General features: G+C 42.1%; 1 protein-coding gene across 2 annotated transcripts in view; it reads right to left on the minus strand.

Moving 5' to 3' along the window:
* Positions 1-12,265, minus strand: part of SMPD3 (sphingomyelin phosphodiesterase 3) — a 277,909-nt gene extending 265,644 nt beyond the window's left edge. For both annotated transcript variants that reach the window (XM_043983989.1, XM_043983987.1), the window contains exon 1: positions 12,070-12,265. The gene's annotated coding sequence lies outside the window, so the exon portion shown is untranslated. The remainder of the gene's footprint in view (positions 1-12,069) is intronic.
* Positions 12,266-21,908: the final 9,643 nt, after the last annotated feature.

A 21,908-nucleotide genomic window follows, 5' to 3' on the forward strand; every position in this document is an offset into this window, starting at 1 on the left:
ATGTGGCTGGTTCACAGTCCCACGGAGGCTGAAGCCTGCGCAGACCACATCTGCTAAATGGGAGCATGATGCCCTGTTTTCCATTTAGTCACCTAACTTTAAAATCTCTTTTCGTGTTCCTTCCCTTCCCTTTGGTTTTGACTTAAATGCAAATTAAAGAAAAAAATTGAATGGAAACCAACCTTGTAAATAACTGTAGTCAGAGAATAGTAGAATGGCACAGTGAAAATTGTTTTTAATGGCTTGGAAGTCTGGAGGCCCGGACTCTAATTTGGCCTAGTGGACTCTAGTGGACTCTAGACTTCTGTGGCCTAGTGGTTTTAGTGGCCTAGCGGACTCTAGTTTAGATTTTAGTGTATATAGATCATTTCTTCTCTCTGGGAATCAGCTACTTCACCTGCAAAACGATGCAACTGGACAAGCTCAGAGCTGTCATATGTGTGGCTCATTTCTTTCAAGTACGCCAACAGGGATCCTTATGCCCCATTTTGACTTGAGTTTGAAATCGCTGACTAACTGATCTCTACCATCCTTTCCAGTTCTCAACGTTTATGATTTTTATCGTAAGGACTCCTCCTTGGTTCAGCAATGGGGATTCCTGTACCTTAGTTCTCCCTGCAGTTATGAACCCAGTACCCTCTCTGAATGGTTTGCAGGTCTGATGGGCACATGATTATAAAGAACTTCCAAATCAATTAGACTTGTGTTTGCTTCCTCCCATTGCACTAAAAATACTGAAAATAAAACAACTTTCCTAAAGCTAAGATGTGGTTAAACCACTTTTCAGGAGCCTGTCTCTATTAAGAAGACAGAAGCTTAGTCCTGTGCCAAGCTAGGAGGTCTTCAACAAATGCCATTGATCCAAATCTTAATAAATGCAATTCTGTGTCTGCTAAGTTTATTAATTGTTAGAAAGAAGAAATAATTCAAGTCTTTTTGAGATCCCCTGAATCAGGGTGAAATGTTGGTCAGAAGCCAGCTCCTGGTTCCTTTGATGATATACAAAAAAATAGTGGATGGAAGAAGAGATCTTTCAAATCATTTCCTGAAGAGTCTGTGCCCTTTTTTCTTATCATGTTTTAGAGATGGAGGAAATTAAAGTTTTGATTGCTGACGAGACCTGTCGCACAAGGTTGATATTCAAACCCAGGTGCTGGGACTCCTGGATAGAGGATGGGACTCAGAGTCAGTAAGAGACCTGGGTTCAAATCCTACCTCAGACATTTTAGCTGAGTGACCATAGGCAAGAGGTGACCATAGTTTCCTAATCTAGAAAATGAGAGAGTTGGATTTGATGGTCTCTAAAATCTCTTCCAGCTTTAAATCTAGGATTCTTTGCTTCCAAACATGGGGCTCTTTCCATTATTTCACATCACCTCTCTTTGCTGTCTTCTCCCTTTCCCAGTTTCCACTCAGACCTGGAGAAATATCTCTCTAGAGACAGAGGCTGCATTGACTGTCCATCCCTCACACACCCTTCACTTTCTTGGCTAAAACTGCCAATTGTGATAGAGATTTCTGTCTCATAAATGTATTGTTGTCCAAAGAGCAGGGCAAATAAAACTACTGGCCCAGGTTAGAGTGGGTTAGGTGGCCTATGGGTTCATAACCATAGACAATTTCTATTTAAAAAAATTAATTTAATTTTAATTTTTTTCTCAATTACATGTAAAGATATATATATTTTTTTGCGGGGCAATGGGGGTTAAGTGACTTGCCCAGGGTCACACAGCCAGTAAGTATCAAGTGTCTGAGGCCGGATTTGAACTCAGGTACTCCTGAATCCAGGGCCGGTGCTTTATCCACTGTGCCACCTAGCTGCCACCCATGTAAAGATATTTTATGAGTTTTAAATTTTTTTCCCACCCTCCCTTCCCTCCCTGCTCCTGAGGCCAGCAAGCAATTTGATGTAGGTTATACATTACAATCATGTTAAACATATTTCCACATCAGTCATGTTGTAAAAGAAGAATCAAAACAAAAGGAAAAAAATGCAAGAAAGGATAATCAAGAACAATAACAAAAAAGCAACAACAAAAGTGAAAATAAGGCTGCTTCAATCTGCATTCAGACTCCATAGTTCTTTTTCTGAATGTGGAGAGCATTTTCCACCATAAGTCTTTTGGCATTGTCTTGCATCATTGCATTGCTAAGAAGAGTTATAGACTTTATTTCTTTTTTTTTTAATAATTTTTTTGGGGGTGAGGCAATCGGGGTTAAGTGACTTTCCCAGGGTCACACAGCTAGTGAGCGTCAAGTGTCTGAGGCTGTATTTGAACTCAGGTCTTCCTGACTCCAAGCCAGTACTCTATCCACTGCGCCACCTAGCTGCCCCTAGACTTTATTTCTTAACCAACCAAAGCACACATTGTGTAACATGCCTAGGTCAAGTCAAGTTAACATGCATTTATTAAGTGCTTACTATATGTCAGGCACTGTGCTAAGGGAAGATCTGAGGATGTGCCCTTCCAATCATTAGCAATAGATTGGTTATTTTTTTTTTTTAGCTTTCAACACTCATTTTTATTAGATTTTGAGTTCCAAATTTTTCTCCCTTCCTCCCTTCCCTCGCTTTTCCCCAAGCAATCTGATATAGGTTATATACGTACTATGACATTAAACAATGGGGTAAGTTATAAGTACCATCATAAAGAAGTCCAGAATTGGAAGGGATCTCAGTGCCAACTAGTCCAACCTTACTGGAAAAGGGATCCCCTCTATAACACTGCCAACAAATAATCATCCATCTACTACCTGGAGACCTCTAGTGAAGGGGAATTCATGACATGCCAAGGCATAATTGTTAGGGAGTTTAAAAAATATTCAGGCAAAATCAGCATTGTATCAACTTCTCCTCTTTGTGCTTAGTTCTTGTGTTAGGCCAAGCTTAAAGAGGATAATATTTAAGGAAAGCAAAAATAACCTCCCCAAGTCTTCTCTTCTCCAGCCTAAATATCTCCTAATTCCTTCAATCAGTTCTTATATATATATATATATATATATATATATATATATATATATATATATATATTTATTTATTCTAATCCCCAAATTAACTAACTCCATAACCACCAGTACCACCACCACCACCACTATCATCTCCAATTGAAAGAATGAACCAAGTTTCATTTCTCTCACTTGGTAACCAAGGAAAATACAGTTTTGTAGTCAGATACCAAATTTTTATGACAAGTCAAATAGGATCATGGATTCAGAGTTGAAGGGGACCATACAAGTCATCTAGTACAACACCCTCATTTTACCAATGAAACTGAAGTCCATGGATATTGTGGTTTGTCCAAAGATACAGAGGCTTGGTGGATCAGAAGTAATATTTGAACCCGGGTTTTCTAATGCCAAGGCTGGGGCTCTTTCCATTGTAGCATGTTACCATCATGTTTTGAAATGTGTGTCTGTGTGTACACTGATGATGTCCAAGCTCTTGGACCTTGAAGCTGCCTTGTTAATTTGGTGTTATCTCCATGAATGCCTCCATTTAGAGTTGAGTCAATGGTCCAGCTATTTTGGCCAAGTTGGGAAGAACCATCAAGGGATTGATTCTGTTGTTCAATGGATCTATGCTCCTATCACAATGATGATTGATTTCAATATGAATAAGAATCCATGAAAAAAGCTTATTGTGGTACAATAGAAAGAATCCTGGCTTCCAAGGTGAAAGAATTGGGTTCAAATCCTAGTTCTGCTACTGACTAGATTGTGACCTTGGGTATTTGTCACTTCACCTGTCTGTAAAAGGGGGTTGGAATAGATGGTCTCTATGGGCCTTTCCAGTTCAAAATCTCTGATCCCAGGATTCTTCTTATCCTCTTTAATTGAATTTATAATATTATACTGCATTTGACCAGATAAAGAATGCTGGGGAAATCTTGGCATCCTTAATTCTTATTTCTTTTCTCTGCTATCAGAGGCTTACCCTCTTCCACTTCAGTATAATTGAATTTACTTCAGTATTCCATCATCAGCCTTTTGAAGAGAGGATTCTCTCACCTTATTTCAGCATGTTTCTAAAGAATGAAAGACCTATATTTTGAAGTGCAATATTGGAGGGTGGGTAACATGAAATAATTTCCTTTAAAAGGTCTTAGGTCAAAAGGGAACAAGAAATTAAAAGAGAGTTGAGGTTGGTAAGCCCTTGGCTAGGAAAGGAAAGGGTCATTAGGAAATGAAAGAGATGATTCACATTTTAAGTTAAGCTCAGAAACAAGAACTCTTGGCCTCCAAGAAGGTTAGAGGCTTGAATGACACAGTAAATTTCAGGCAGAAATATAAACCTCTCCCCAACCCCCTCAACCAATGATGCAACTTCTACACATTTATGCTTACTGAATGCTAATGCTTGAATCTCATAGTAGGGTTAGGGGAAATTCCCTTTTATCTGGTCAGAGTTCATACTGATAGACCAGGTCAACTAATCTGTAGAATGTTTATGGAAAAACAAGTGATTGGAATGAAATTTGCATTAATGGAGTGTAGACTATGGACCTAGAAGAAATCAGATCTATAAATTGGATTCGGGACATCTCCAGACTGCCCACTGGCTGTTGGGTTGAATCATTCCTGTGCCCACAGGGAAGCATAGGGAACATTTCAAGAAATGTGAAGATGTTCTTCAACTTGCTAAATAAGCCTGCATTAAAGAACAGAATATAAAGTCCAAGAGATTATACTGTATTATGTTCATCCTGCTGCCTTTGATTCCAACTCTCGAAAACTACTGGTCTCTCCCAGGAAGTTTGGAAAGCGACCTCCCTCCAAAAACAAACAAATAAACCCCAAGCCAGGACAAACAAACCCAAAGCCAGGAGTAAATGCTAAGTTGATCAGTTCTGTCTGACCAACAGTCTGCTTTATGATTTGGCTAATCTTTTTCATCCAGGCTTATAACACAAACGTGCTACTTGATACAGCCAGTAGCAATGAATAGTTTTTAATGTGTGGCATTTGCCTAGGTCTTCTGGTATTTCATTTTGTTGTTTTCGTTCCAATGTTTACAAGTGCCTACTTAAGTCCTTGGGTGAAACTGGCACAGTAAGAAGATCAAATAAGATTAGGAAAGACATAGTATAATTCTGGTGTGAATATAAGGAAAATTAAGTGTTGCAGTTTTCATGCAGGTAAGAGAGAGAGAGAGCGAGCAACAATCTCTGCTTGGTGTAAGCAGGTGGCTCATTTTATGAGATAATTTAGCTCCTCTCTCTTTGATACTGAACACTCCACATATGCAACCATAAGGCAAAGGAGAGATTACGCCCTATCTTTTACCTTGCAATACTAGTCACAGAGTTCGATGAAAATCACATGGATATCAAAGGAAGATTAATACTTGATATTTGTGATCTCTCTTCTTTTAAGAAGCTCTCAAGTCTTCACAACTGCATGAATTCTTGTACTCAGAGCATGCTTTAACAGGGCAGTTTTCACTGAGTCACAATTGAGGCTCCCCCAAATATCCAAGGATTAATAAAAACTCCCATCATAACTTATGGCAGAGCTAAGAGTAGAACCTGGGTCTCCTAGGTCAGTATTTCCTAGCCTTTCAATTTGGGAAGATGCTTTTAGAAAAATCAAAGAAGAGAATAACAAAGAGGAAAGTCTGTGTGAGTTCCTATTAACTTGGTAATAGTTTATTATTGGTTTCTGTGTGAATGGATTCGAATGCGACCCCATCATTTACAAGGGAGGAGAGAACTAGAAAGTAGGCGCTCTGTCTGTCTGTCTGTCTGTCTGTCTCTGTCTGTCTCTGTCTCTCTGTCTGTCTGTCTCTCTCCCTCTCTGTGTCTGTCTCTCTCCCTCTCTCTGTCTCCATGTGCCTCTGTCTCTGTTGGTCTGTCTCTCTATTTTCACTATTAGAATGGAAAAGTGGAGAGGAATTTGGACTGATTATAGTACAATTATAATACATTCACCTCCTCCCTGTCCCACCCCAACCTCCCAAACATTGTTAGCCTAGTATTGATCAACAAAGTTAATTTCTTGCATGTGAACACAATTTTCACAAAGACCACCTTTTCGCATTTTCAGTTGCAAATTAAACATCTCCAACTTTTCAGTAACTTATGGGCTACTTGGACAGAACTTAGTTTACAGTAGAAATTTCTGTAAACACAGGCATAGTTATGTCTCTCCATAACATAACATAAATGTTCTCCAGTAGCCCCCACCTTGCAGGGGTTCTGGAGGTTTGTTCATTTGAAAGCAGATAGAGGGTAACGTTAATCAACATAATTTGCTTGGTAGCTGAAAACAGCCCCCAAATACTGGGTACACGTGGTTATTTGAGGAACACTCAGGATCTCTCTTAAGCCATAAATAAGTCTTGTCATGGCACCGAAGCACAGAGACAGCTGCCAATGATGTCCAGGAACTGCTCTAGAACTTTGGAGCTGATGATCTTTTGGACGGGTCTGCTGTGCTTTATTTCTTAGCCCAGGCTCAGTTACATAGGATAGGGTCAGCATGAATCATTGCTTCCCATAGAGGAGATCTACCTAAACTTCATTTCAGCCAGTTTTTGAACCATCTCTCCAAATTCAGCAAGAAATAACTTCAGTCATTCTTTCCTAAAACCAACCTCCAGTCAGAGGGGCTAATGAGAGATGAAATAATTGACAGGCAAACAGGAGGAAGAGGGGAAACAAAGCACAATAAATAATCCTTGAGCTGGATAAGTCCTTGGACAGTCATGATATAATTGTCTGTTAACTTAGCTCTCATTTTTTTCTTTCTAGCATAACCTGGCACTGGATGGCTCGGGTTTAACTCCCATCCAGCAGAGGTCACTGCAAATGTTAAGTAGTAGGGACTTTTAAAAGACCAACACAGGTGCTCTGCCTGATTTCAAAATATTTTGCAGTTACCTTTTCTATTCATAGGTCATAAATGAAGAGCAGGAAAGAAATGTAGAGATCTTCTAGTCTAAACTCCTTATTTGACAGGTGAAGAAACTGAGGCTCAGAGGTGAAGTTGCCCAAGGTCACATGGCTAGCCGGTGTATAAGCTGGACTATAATAATAGCTAGAATTTACATAACCCTTTAAAGTTCGCAAAATGCTTTGCATATGTTGTCTCATTTTTTACCCTTACAACATCCCTGGATGATAGGTGCTATTATTACCCCCATATTATAGATGAAGAAACTGAGCCTGAGAGAGGTCAAGTGACTTGCCCTGGGTCACACAGTTAGTAAAGGTCTGAGGCAGGATTTTCACTCAGGTCTTCCTGACTCCAAGTCTAATGCTGTGTCAACTAGCAACCTATGGAGGATGGAGGAGGGAAGTTAAAACTAAAAGCATAGTCAGTGGACATATTGCAAAGTTATATTATTATTTTGCTATATGTTTTACTGTTAGAAATCAAATTAATAACCAGGTACAGTACTATTCTGGGGTTTTAATTTCCAGCAACAATGTGCTAAAGTAGAAAGTATAATTATGGAATCTTGGCACTTCAGACATCATCTGGCTTAATCCCTCCTCAAGGCAGAATTTCCCTTAAAACATCTCTTATAGTGATGATCTAGTTTCTGTTTGAAAATCTCCAGTGTCAGAAATGATAAGCTAGTTGATTTTAGAGAAACATGGAAAGACTTGCAATAATGAAATAACTTGAAAGACTTGAAATAATGAAGGGTGAAATGAACAGAAGAAAGAGAACATTCTATACAGTAACAGCAACATTGTTCCAAGAACAACTGTGCAAAGAAACCCCCAAACAAACAAACAAACAAACAAAAAGAACAACTGTGAAGGACTAAGTTATGCTGAGTATTTATAAATATTCAAATCAACTACAAAGGACCTAAGAAGGAAGATGCTATCCACCTTCAGAGAAAGAACTGATAAATAGAAGTATGCATGCATGTATACATGTATGCATGTATACACGTATACATATATGCATGTTTGATATAGATATGTGAACACGTGTGCATGTATGTACTTCTCTAGTGATGGGTGCAGAGGGAGATAGTTTGGAACTTAAAATATAACAAAAAATGAAATAAATTAAAATTTTAAAAATTTACAGTGATAGAAATTGACTCTTTCCTAGGCATTCCAGTCCATTTAGGGGCAGCTCTAATTGTTAGTAAATTCTTTACTACACTGAACTGAAAACTTTCCCCCTAAAATTATGCTTTTTCATTCCTTACTTCTAGTTTCCCCTCTGGAACAAAAGAGAATTAAGTAGAATTCCCCTTTCCTTGCTATAGTTCCTCAAACATTTGAAGACAAAGGTCAGGCCATGTCCCTGCTGAGTTTTCTTTTCTCCAGGCTGAACCTTCCCCTATTATTTTTCACCATATCCTCCTATGTTTCAAGTCTTCTCATGATCCTAGTCAGCCTCCTCTTGATGTGCTCCAGTTGATTAGTCTTTCTAAAATGAGGAATCCAGAAGTGAACATAATACTTCAGATGCAATCTGACCAAGTTAGGCTACAGTGAGTGGTAAGGTATCCTTCCTCATTCCAGAGACCACCACTAACTTTTTGGTGGCCACATCACACCATTGACTCATATTGTTTGCAGTTACCAACTTCATTCAGACAAAATTTCTTCATTCTTTCACCTGTAACAGAATCCCAATGATTGAATTCACAATTTACTCCTAATGAATTCGCATGAGAAAACAATTCAATGGCCAAGCTGAATGATCATCTATGATTAACCACTGTCCCTAGTGCTGCCTTATTACTGTTGTGAAAAGTTTATTACTGAGGTAAGGAGTCAGGAGGGAAGTCCTGGGGTTATTACACCTGGAGGAGGCTGGATGGCTCTGCAGAATTTTAACAGCAACTTGAATTCCACTGTGATTCTCCTGGATCAATCCATTCCTCAGGAAAGATCCCCAATTAAGGATGTGGAAGTCAAACTAATATTTTACATCTATTGCACTGAAAGATGACATGGAAGGGGGCTTTGGGGTTCAGTTTTCTCCAAAGCACACCACTCATAGAGTCAAACAATAAGTCTTAACAAATTCAGCCACTGTTCAGAACATGAGAGAACTAAACGAGAGATTAAATAAATGGAAGGATATGGTATGATTGAGGTGTTGTTTTTTTAAATCTGAATGAGACTGATAACTAGAAAATTGTCATTTCAGCCTGAAAAAAAAAGAAAGGACACAAAGTTATCTCCTTAATTCCGTACAATAAACTGGGCTGCATAAACAGGAAATAAAAAGAGAAGCAACCCCAAGGTAGGAATTGTGCAATAAGTCTTAATGATATGCATCCAACCAAAAGCATTTCCTCCTTCCTATACTGACATAAATGCAAACCAAAAAAAAAAAATACAGAAAGAGGAATTTTTTAAAAAAGATCACTACTGGATCAAAAATGGCTGACAGAAGAAGAAACATTAAAAAGATCGGAGGGAGAACAGCTGCTAATCTAGAATTATCGGCTGCCTTAATAACGAAAATGTTTGATCTGCCTTCCCTTTTGCTTTAATGAGATTTGCAACAATTCATTACCCTAACAGTCCGGTATGGCTCCCTTCTGCAGAGATGTGTTGGTATAGTGAATGCTGGTGCAGCTCCCTCCTCTCCCCTAGCCTCCAAGGAAATATGAATGTATACCTTTGTTTCCAATTCACTTAGATAACATCTCCAAAAATCCACGTTTGGAAATGATCAAATAGGCTATCCCTTTGGATAAAGCAAGAGAGTTCAGGCCATATGTCAGTGGGTTAATTGGATTGTATTTGTATTTGAGCAAAGCAGCCCTCTCTCATTTCCCCTCTTTCTTCTGCAGGAGCCAGGAGGGGGAATGTGAGCCTGCTTTTGTCTCCTTTTGCTTCGCTTAAGGCACGTTTTAGGCTTCAACTTCATTTTCTTTCTGCAAGCCCTGCAGGCAGTTAGCCTGTTTCCGAGTTTCCTCAGGACCAGCGTTTCTTTGCCCAGCGCCTGAAATGCAGCAGAGCAAGCAAGATTCCCCAGGCACAGGGGAGAAAACAGAAAAACCTCAACCTCTTACACCTATTATGTCTGGACCGGCTTAGAAGCATATGGTTTGTTGATCATTTACCACCCACTTCAGCTCTCGGAAAGGAGAAACCCCAATTCAAATAAACACTGCAAGGCCTCAACTGGCTGCAACGTTTTTGTTAGCGTTCTTATCCCTGGGCTCTGATTTATGAAGCCCGAGGCATTAAAGCCTACAAGCCTAATGGGAAATCACTAAAAGGAATTCGGCATGGAAGTAACTCCCCACTTGGCCTTAGATACAGCCCCCCAAGTGGGAGGTTCCTGGCTCCTCTCTTCTCTCTCAAATGGACTGGGGGTGGTGGTGGATCCCAGTTTGTTTCAGAATGGATGGACACCAGCGGGGGGGGGGGCACGGATCAGCTTTGGTCTTCCTGATCAGGAGGCACCCACCCATTGCCGAAGCTGCGAGAGAAACGATTCCCCTTCCCGACATCCAGTAGGCTCCTACCTCAGGCACTTGACAACGAGAAAAGCCGTAGCTAAGGGGCCTGGGACACATGCTCCACAGCCCGGAGGAGGTGAGGGGGGTGAGAAGTAGGGGGTGGGATTGGAAAGACGGAGAAACAGACACAGAGAGAAGCCTGCACCTCTGCCCCGCCCACATGTGCCAGGCTCCTTCATCCCAAAGCGGATCTGGTCGGGGATTCGGGAGCTGAGTTGCCTGGGAGCTATGGGGGACTGGAGGTTGAAAAAGACCCTCCGAGACCAGGGGCGGAGTCTCATCAACCTCTCCTCCCTCCCACCCTGAGCATCTCTGACCTCGGACTGAGCAGATTTCAGGCGGGGGGCGGGTCCCCTCAGTCTTCCTCAGCCTTGTCCCCACCTCCAGCCCCAGCCCCAGCCCCTGGCTGAGAGCGAGCTCTGATGTAGGGAATGGAGGAACCCCTCTCCACCTCCAGCCCCACGCCCAGAAAGAGATGAAGATGGGGCGAGCTGGGTGTTCTTCAGCCCTCCCCACCCCTATACAAAGGCAACAGCATCTCTGATAACGGTGGTCCTCCTCTCTCTTCTCACAGCCTGAGTATCTCTGATGTGTGGGGGTCTCCCTCATCCCACCCACCACACAATTTACAGAGAACAAACAAAGCAACTCAGTCAGAGGGACGAGGTTCTCAGCCCCATATCTTACACATAGAGCAACTTAGACAAGGGGCAGGGGTGTGTGTCCCTCAGTCACACATCCAAAAACAGAAGCTTCGAGGTGGAAATGTGAGATCCCTTTCAACAGTCCTCCATACCTATTAACAGCCGGGAACAGCTCCCCATCCATAGCCGCACACAAAACAGTTGGGGGGGGGGTTGTGTTGTTCTTTATATCCCACCCACATTCCTCCCTGTTGACAGAGCAGCACTAAGTTGGGAGTTGGGCAAGGAGGGTGGGGGGGGTCCCTCAGCTTTCCCTTTCAGGACTGCTGAGTTGGTGGTCTCCTGTTCCCCCTCCATGAACGCAACCCGAGAGGTCTCTTGACTACTCCTACCCCCAGGAAAAGCAACCCCAGGTGGGGGCTGGGGTATTCCTCATCCCTGAATAGAGAAGGGGGCAGGGGAAAGTTTCGCAGCTCCTCCTCCCAGGTAGCCTGAGATGCGGGTTGGGGGGGGGTGTCTTCTGAGCCTCCTGGTCGTCCTTAGTCTCAGACAGAGAAGTCTTGAGGTGGGGTCTGGGGTACCCCTTATCCTTGTGCACAGAAGGGGGCTGGAGAGAGGGGAACTCTGCAGCTCCTCTGACCAGGTGGACTGAGGTGGAGGTTGGGGGGTCCTATGACTCCCCCTCCCCCCCAGCTAGGCTGGGAGGTCTCCTGGCCATCCTGCCTCAAGGTGGGGGGTCCCCTTGCGGGGGGCAGGGAGTCCGCAGGTCCCCCTCCCTGGCAGGATGAGGTGGGGGTACCTCCGGGCCACCTCCCACCCCAGGGGAGGCCGGCTTGCACTTGGCGAGGGCGGGATTGAGGTCTCGGGCTTCCGCTCCCCGGACCGCAGCTCAGCCCCGGGCAATGGCTCTCGGACCCGGCTCTTCACAAGCCTCGTCCCCGCCCGGCTCGCGAGGCTCGTGGGCAGGACACTCACCTGACAGGCGGCTGGGCGGGTGCCCCTCTCCCTGAAGCCGGTGGGCGGTCAGTTCGTAGACTGCGGAATAGCTCGGCTCGCTTCGGGTCCCATCCCTCCGAGGGTGACCGTGGCGGCGCGGCGGCCTCAGCTTCGGCTCCGCGCCCGGAGCCTCCCTCGGACTCAGCACCTCAGGTGCTCTGAACAGCTCCGCGCCTCGCCCCGCCGCCCCAGGCTCCTCCCATATCTCGTCCCCACAGCCAATCGCGGCCCTGGACCGGCCCCCCTTCCCCCCACCCCGTCTCCCCGTCGCTGTCGATTCGACAGCTTCGGCCCCACCTCCTCAGCCCCAGCCCGGGTCCCCAGCCTCGGGGGCGGCTGCGGTGGGCAAGGACCACAGCCCCCAGCGTGCCCCGGGGCTTCCCTCGGGACTTCTGGGACATGCAGTCCCCCCGCGGTACAGTGGGCTCACTGGGCAACATCACCCCCCTAGGGGTGTACTGCATTTCCCAGGATGCACTACGGGGATGGGAGCAAGGAGGTTTTGAGCGACTCTGTGGAGAAGGCCTGCACTTGGAGAGTGGAAAGTAGGCAGGCATGGCATGCCCACGGCGCCAGGACAGCCCTGGGGGTTGGGGGCCGGAGGGGGAGTAGAGCTAACATTTTTTGTCTCAGTAGAATCCAGGTTCACATAGCTAGATGGGGAAACTGAGGCACAGTCTGAAGGAAGGGGCCTGTCTTGGTCTGGTTTGCCCTGAGTAATGAAAGCTCCCATATTTTCCTTTTTAGTACCGGGATAGCTCCCCTCTCCCTGTTCTTTCTTGTTCTGGTCATTCTTCCCCAGGACAGGCCTTTTTCTTTGCATTAGATCTCTCTTGGACAGCTCCCTACCTCCATTTCTGTGGCTCTACCCCCACACCCCACCCCCCTTCTCTAAACTGGATCTCGACCCCCTTCTCTGAGGAAGATCTCCTTCCCTTTCCCAAATCAATTCTCCTCTCTTTGTCCGAGTCAGTTCTTTCTACATGTACCAGCACACTCCCCTTCCCTCCCCAAAGAAAGCCACCCCCACCCCCCACCCAGGGTAGTTGAAAGAGCAGTGGTTTTGAAGTCAGAGCACCCGAAGTAATAGTTCTGAGTTTGCTAGTGACTAGCTGTAGCCTGGAAACGTCACTTAACATTTCTCAGCCTCAGTTTCCTCACTTGTCAAATGAAAGACTTGGGTTAGGTAACCCCTAAGGTCCTTTTCAGCTTTAAATCCTGCAATCCTATAATGTGTGGACCAGGGTCCTATCTCTGGAGCTGTCTCTGCCTGTTGACACTGCCCCCCCCCCCCCCCCCCCGCCTCACCCCCCCATAGCTCCATTAGGAAGCCAAATTATTTCATTTCTCCACTTCCTTCTCTGGTCTTGGCAGTACCTGTCTGTATTACCTAAGGCAAGTTGCTTCACTCATTTGGCCCTATGAGCTAACATCATGTAGTAGTGGGAAGACCACTGGGTGTGTAGTCGTGTGACCTGGCTTTGAATTCTGACTGCAGCTGTGTAACCTTGGACATCAACAAACATTTATTAGGCACTTCCTATTTACAAGGAAAAAGTGCTCTAAGGAAAAACTGAGGGCAGGTCATTTCCTTTAGCTGAACCTATGTTTTCTTTACTGTAAAATGAAAAGACCCGCCTAGCCCATAATGCTGTGAAACTCTCATTCCTCATCTATTAAGTGAGGAGGGTGGACAGGATGATGGTTAATGTTCCTTCCAACTGTAATTTTCTATGGTTTTCTGTAAGTAAAATCTACCCTTCAAATAGGTATTAAAGAGAAAACCTTGTAACCATGCTGTTGATCTAGTTATAGTGAGTAATTCTGTGATACAGATGTTTGTTGCAATCCCACTTCATGCAGAAGACAACTTCTAAAACCCACAGTACCTGGTAGTCTACTTATATGCCCATTACAGTTTCTGCCTTCTTGTCATCCAGTAGTTTTTGACCTTCAACCTCTCCTCTCTTCTTACCTCAGAGATCTTAACCAATCTATTAGAAAAACAGAACCGAGGAGACTCTTTAGGAGATAGGAATTGAATTTATGATTTCATGGGTAGAAATAGCTTCCAGATGAGGAATCCCCTTTTATCAATGGTAGATTGACACCTTTTCAGCAACTTATCAAGTCTTAGGGAATAGCCTAGAGCACTGAGAGAGTCACAAAGGCGGCATTTGTCCGAGGTGGGAAAGTAGCCTTTTAGAGTCACAAGAACATAAGAGGTGGAAGCATGGACCCACAGGTCATCTAGTCCAGGGCTTCTTTTTCTACTCATGACCCCTTTTCACCTGAGAATTTTGTTACACAACCCCAGCTACATAAAATAGGTATTTATAAACTTTTACTGTTGCCAAATTCTTGTGACCCTCACATTTAGTTCTGGGACCCTATATGGGGTCATGACCCACAATTTAAGAAGTTAGGGTCTAGTCAGATTTCCTACCTGAAGCATGAAGCCTCTCCTAATTGGGGGACCTATAACATCCCTTACTAGTGATCACCAAATATGTGTTTGAATTCCTTCCGTGATGGGGCATTTACTATGAAAATTCATTCTCCCATTCTTTGATGTTGTTGAATCATTTTAGTCATGTCTGACTCTTCCCTTTTGGGGTTTTCTTGGAGTGGTTTGCCATTTCCTTCTCCAACTCATCTGACAGATCAGGAAACTGAGGCAAACAGGGTTAAGTGACTTGCCCAGGGTTACACAGCCAGTAAGTGTCTGAGGCCAGACTTGAACACAGAAAAGGTGAGTCTTCAGGACTCCAGTCCCCACTTGCTATCCACTGTGCCATCTAGCTGTCCCTATTCCATTCGACTTGGAAACAATTCTAGATGTCATTATTTTTTCCTAACAGATTGGAGTTGTAATCTGCTTTCCTATAACTTATACCTATTAATCCTATTTCTAACTGTAGGGCCAAGCAAAACACATTGTATTTCTATCTTTGGAAGGCATGTACCATAATCAAATGAACACTTGTCTTGGAATTGGGTGAAACCTGAACTCAAATAAATTTCAGCTATCATATTCCCATATAACTGGCATTCAAATACTTGAAAACAACTACTATGTTACCCTAAGACTTCTTCTTCCAACTAAACATCCCTGTTTACTAAAAGTGATCCTTATAGGTTTCAGGTTGCTTCACCCTCCCTTGGACATGCCCTAGCTTGTCATTCATTATCTTTCCTAAAATAAGGAGTCTTCAAAATTTCAACTTAGAGTACAACGAGATTATCATTTCCTTTGTTTTCTATTAATAAAGCCTAAGATGACATTAGTTGGGGTTTTTTCCACATCCCACATTTGACTCACACTGAGCTTGCAAAACTCACAAAACTTCTAGGAAGACACGCCGAAAGGAATTCGATATTGTGGCTAAATCATGACCAAGAGTAATTAGAAACAAGCTGTGTAGGTAGGCAAGTCTCTGGAGGTGGTAAAACAGAGAGAAATGAAACATCATGGAATCATCCCATAGACAGGAAGGTGGGAAAGACACAGCCTTGAAGGTGAGATAGAGGGAAGACTGTGGCTTTGAGACTAGGTCATGGAATTTAGCAAAATTGATGGGTAAAGAAAGGGAGGATCTATGGCTCAAATGAACAAGCAAGCATTTTAGCTGTTTGGGACTTTTTAGAAAGGAGTTTGTCAACAGAATAAGATGGAATTCCAGGATACAAATAGAGACCCAGGATTGACTTTAGAGATCATTTAGTTTAGAACTTTCATTTTTTTTCTGATCTATAAATATATGGATTGTGCTTGACAGTCAGCAAGCCCTTTTAAGAGTAGTTGCAACAGTTTATGATTCTTTAAGTCTAGTAGATATCAGTCCAGTATAGTGGAACCAGGAGGCCCGAGTTCTAGTCTGGGTTTTGCCAATGACCAGATCTGGTCTCAGGAAGATCACTTCATCTTTTTACAGCTTAGTTTATCAGGTTGGATTACAATGATCTTTACAGTCCCTTTCTGCTCTAAAATTTTGTGGTTCTGTGTTAAGATGCTACAGAAACTGACAACTAGATGACTTCACCTTTGGTGAATGAACACAGACACTTCTGGCACCATGCAAGGAAACTATTTCACCAGGCACCACATCACTACAAAACCACAAGGCAGTGTGGGTGAAGAACAATGTTTCATTGAAATGTTCTGGGCAAATCGGGTTAAATTAAGCTTGATTTAACCAAAACAGCAATGCTAAATTCTTTCTATTATAAAAAGTTCCAAGTACTGTTAGAACCCCCACTGTGGTATGCTGGTAAATGCTTAACAACTGTTTCTCAAAAAATAAAAAATATAAAGTACTGTGACACACTATTAAGTTTAATCTATATTAACATTGTCTCAATGGCTTTCTTAAGTCTAGACAATCAACAAAACAATAACTCAAGTCCTGATTTGTAGCAATTGCTAACTTCCAAGATATAAATACTCACATTGAAAATTTAACAATACACTTCATCAAGCAAGTTCGAGCTGGCTCCAGCATACCTCCTGATTAAAGGTCACTAATAATTATAGCTAACATTTACATTATACTTTATGGTTTGGAAATTGCTTTTCATGTTATCTTGTGGTTTCATCATTCACACAAATGCAACCCAGGTAGCAGCAAAATTAATAGGAATTTAAAAAATATTTCAGATATTCATAGTTCTATCATTTCACACAAATTTCAAAAGGAGAGTTTACTTTTTGGTGATTTCTGTAGTGTATTTCCTCCCTTCTTCCCTTCCTTCCTTCCTTCCTTCCTTCCTTCCTTCCTTCCTTCCTTCCTTCCTTCCTTCCTTCCTTCCTTCCTTCCTTCCTTCCTTCCTTCCTTCCTTCATTCCTTCCTTCTTTCCTCTTTCTTTCCCTCCTTTCCATCTGCCTGCCTTCTTATATTGATTAAGTATGTACTAGGTACAAAGCACTGTACAGAAAAATAAGAACACAGGTCATTATATTGTATTAGAGGAAGAGAAAGTATTAAAAATAGATCAGCAAATTTTGAAAATTTTATTCTTAGAAATGATCTGTGTTCCCAGGATAAAATATAAATAACATGTTTTTTGCTCAGTTTTTCAAGTGTACAATTTTATTTATGGTTTTTGACATGCTATCATTTTTCTTTTGTATCCTTTCAAAGACTTACTTTGTGCTTGGCACATTGTAAGCTCTTAAATGTTTGTTTATTTGACTAGTTGATATTTTTTTTTAAAAAGGTAATCTTACTTCTTTTGCAGGACATATACATTTGGGGCAGCTAGTTGATACAGTGGATAGAGCTCCAGGCCTGGAATCAGGAAAACTCATCTCCCTGAGTTCAATCTAGCCTCAGACACTTATAGCTGTGTGACCCTGGGCAAGTCATTTAATCCTGTTTGCCTCAGTTCTTCAGTTGTTCAATAAGCTCGAGAAGGAAATGGTAAACCATTCCATTATCTTTGCCAAGAAAATGCCAAATGGGGTCACCAAGAGTTGGAAATGACACAACAACATAGACTTCCCAAATGTTTCTTATATTTAGGATATTAAATTGTGGTATTGTAATTATGCATGAAAATTATTATGTGCCTAATATTTAGTTTAATTAAATTCTAGAAATATATATATGTATATATACATATATACATACATACATATATACATACATATATATATATATATATATAAAGCACCTCCTGTGCTAGGCATTATATATATAAAAGAAAAACAGAACAGTCCATGCCCGCAAGAGGCTTATATTCCACTGGAGGTTTACAACATACATGTTCAGTTGTTTCATTCATATCCAACTCTTCATGATGCCATTTGGGGTTTTCTTAGTAAAGATACTGGAGTATTTTGCCATTGCCTTCTCCAGTTCAATTTACAGATGAGGAAACTGAGGCAAACGGTGAAGTGACTTGCCCACGGTCACACAGCTAGTAAATGTCTGAAGACAGATTTGAACTCGGGTCTTCCTGACTCCAGGCCCATGCTCTATCCATTGCTCCATCTAGCTGCCCTTTACAACATATATACAGATAAATAAAGACAAGATATTTGGAGGAGGAGGAAGAAGAAAGCTTAACAAATAGAAGAATGGGGAGCAGCTTTCAGTTAGAGGTGGTACTTAGGGATGGGAAAGGCTTGAAGGAAAAATCAGGATTTTGAGAAGAAGAGTTGAGGAGGACTGTGTGTGCCAAGGCATGGAGGAAGGAGATGCCATCCTGAGTTCAGGAAGCAGCTGGTAGATCAGTTTGATGGGAACCAAACTGTAGAAGTGTCTGTACAAGATATTACTATAAAATCAGTCTAGAAAGGCAAGTAGGAACCAGATGGTGGAAGGCTTTCCTTTCCAGAACAGAGGCACAGGGAATCACTAAAGATTTTTGAACAGAGGAATATCACGGCAAGAACTATGTTTACAGAAGATGATTTTTAAAATTGTGTGGAAGATGTATGGAAAGGGGGAGAGACTGGAAGCAGCAGAGAGACCAATCAGGAGCCTATTGGAATAGTCCAGGGTGGAGGCAGTGAGGGCCTGAAATAGGGTGGTGGTTTTGGGAAGAGATGGAAATGAGATACACCATAGTGCTCAGATACCCAGATTTAAGAGTTTTAAAGAAACAGATCAGTTTTACAATTAGGTGACTGTGAGAGAATTTATGTAAGACTACATATAATAGGTAATATGAATCACAAATATTTTTTGAAACAATTATTTGGAATGACTTAGGGAAGACAAACAGGCAAACTAAATTATGGTTTATAGTAATTTCCATGATGTTATTCAAAATAATTTGGGGGAAAAGGGCCCTAATATTTGTTTATACTTGTTGGTAATCTGGACATGCTTATTTCCATGTTTAACTTTTATACATCCATACAGATATACATGTATATATGTGTGTGTGTGTGTATATTAAATGAATGAATGAATAAATGTTTTCATTCCATTTTGCTCTTTGCTTTGTTCAATTTTGTATTTGTGAAATGAATGAAGTTTTTAGGGAAACTCCTGGAAGGAAGGCACAGAGTCTGGAACATACTAAATGTTCATCAGAAGCTTATTGAGTTGAGTTTAGGCAGGATTCCTAAAGTCTTAGAAAAGTGCACTAAGACTTTTGGGACACCCTACTAAGACACAGACATAGACACAGACACAGACACAGACACAGACACAGACACAGACACAGACATATACATACACACATTGTCTGTGTATAATGTTTAACATGTAGTAGGGGCTTGAAAGGGACACGTATGTATATATCTACATAGACATACATGTACATATATATACACATATACAGACATATATATATGTATATCCTTATAAACATTATTTCATACAGAAAATTAAACATTTAGATGGAAGTGTCTCAAAATGCTTTGTGTTCCTGGAATATCATCTACCTTGTAAACTCAAAGTCTGGAAGGAATTCCTACTTTTAATTCAATTCAGTTCTATAAGAATTTAAGTGTGTCAGGCACTGTCCTATTTGGTATGGATAGAAAAACAAACATGAAATCATTCTACCCTCAAAGAGCTTACATTCCTTTGCAGTGCCTGTGTGTGTGTGTGTGTGTGTGGGGAGACAACATACATAGATAAATAAGTAAATACAAAATGGATTTGGGGAGGTGGCATTGAGTTTTTTAATTTATTATTTTTTTTGGCCAGACCTGTGATTTTATTGGTATAGAGAACTCCTAGTGTGAAAATTCTCTCTACCAATGTAAATGGACACCTGCTCTAGACCCACAGCCTTAAAGAGTTGCCTGGATTTCTGGGAGGTTAAATTACTGGACTGGGATGTGTTGGGAGGAGGACTTGCACCCTGCTGCACTTTTTTTTGACTCTGAGCTTATCTTGTCTATTAGCTAAAGCAGATAGCTTTATAATTATAAAATATACACAAGGCAAATGGAAAGTCATTTAGTTGGGGGTAGGGAAGTGCTAGCAACTCGGGAGTTAGGATGGGGGGAGACCAGGAAAAGCTTTGTATCACAAGTAGAACTTGAGGTAAGCCTTGAATGGAGTTAGGCATTTCAAGAGGTGGAGGTGCAGAGGCATGGGGGTACAGAAGTGGGAAGTGGGAGGTTGTGCATAGAGAACAGCGAGTAGAGTGGTTTGGCCAGAACATGGAGTATATGAGAGGGATACTCTGAAATGAGCTGGAAAGGAGGGATGGGGCCAGATTGCGAAGCACTTTAAATGCCTAAGGGAGCTATATGTATTTTTGTCCTAAAGGCAATAGGGAACCATTGAAGAATTTTGAGCAGGGGAGTGACATGACCAGATCTGTGCTTTAGGAATGAAGGTTGATTTGACCATTGTGTAAAGGATGACTCAGAGGGGAGGAGACGCCAGAGATATGGAGACAAATATGGAAGGAATCTAGATGAGAGGTGAAGAGGATTGGTTATGTGGATAGAGAAGGAAGACCTGGATATAAGATACTGTAGAGCTAGAAATGACAAGACCTGAGCAACTGATCAGATATGGGTCAGAGGAGACAAGGAAGAATGGATGATAACTCCATGTTTACAAACCTGGGTACCTGGAAGGATGTTTGTGATCTTTATAGACACAGGGAAATTAAGAAGAGGGGTAGATTTTAGGAGCAAGATGAGTTTTGTTTTGGACTTGGTGAACTTGAGATACCTATGAAACAAGTGGAGATGTCCACCAAGTGGTGATAATGGATGAGCACTCTGGAGAGAGACGAGGAATGGATATTTATATTCAGGTGTCATCTTTATGGGGGTAAGAGCGGTACCCCTGGGGGCTGATGGCATTAACAAGAGAAACATCGAGAGGTCCCAGGATGGAGCCCTTGGACGCACCCCTGCTTAGGGGGCTGGATCTAGATCAGGGCTTCTTAAACTTTTCCCACTCAAGACCCCTTTTCACCCAAGAAATTTTCATGCAACCCAGGGTATATAGGTATATAAAATAGGTATATGTAACATTTTACTTTTGTCAATTTTTTCAAGACCCCAACATTCAGATATGTGACCCCATATGGGGTCATGACTCACAGTTTAAGAAGCTCTGATCTAGACGATATTCTGACAACATGGATAGGTTGGATAATAAGGAAGACAAACAAGAGAGAGAGTAGTATGAAAGCCCAGGGTGAGAGGAGGAGCCTAGTAATAAAATGACAGAAACAGTTTAGAGAATAAAAGCCTCAAAGAGCAATAACTAGGTTATAGTGTGTATGTTGGAGGGGGGGGGGCGGCGCAGGGTGGGGCAGGGGTGGGGCCAGAAAGGCGACTTCCTGCCTGTCTGGTGCTCATCTCAAGCCCTTGTTCCTTCATGAAGCCTTTGTAAGCAACCATAGTTCAGCCCTTTGATCCTACTCCAATCTCCCTTTGATTTGAATTCTTATAGCATTTGTATCGTCCCAATTTAGCACTTTATTAATTATTTTCTATCATTTCAGTTCAAATGCTAACTTCTCTATAGTACTTTCTCTTATTCCCCTGATCAGTATATCGATACCCTTTGGGCCTAATATACTATGGCTCGCTGTTTCCACGGCTTAGAATGTGTGTAAATAACAGCTGTTTTCTGTTCTGGCCAGAAACTTTGAAGGCCTTCCTCTCCCAGACTGATATATATATATATATATATATATATATATATATATATATATGGTGGGGCAATGAAGGTTAAGTGACTTGCCCAAGGTCACACAGCTAGCAAGTGTCAAGTGTCTGAGGCTGGATTTGAACTCAGGTCCTCCTGAATCCAAGACTGGTGCTTTATCCACCGTGCTACCTAGCTAGCTGCCCCTAGACTGATATTTTTGTGACAATAAATTAGGCC

Source organism: Dromiciops gliroides, chromosome 2 (assembly GCF_019393635.1).
Source record: "Dromiciops gliroides isolate mDroGli1 chromosome 2, mDroGli1.pri, whole genome shotgun sequence".
NCBI classification, from domain to species: domain Eukaryota; kingdom Metazoa; phylum Chordata; class Mammalia; order Microbiotheria; family Microbiotheriidae; genus Dromiciops; species Dromiciops gliroides.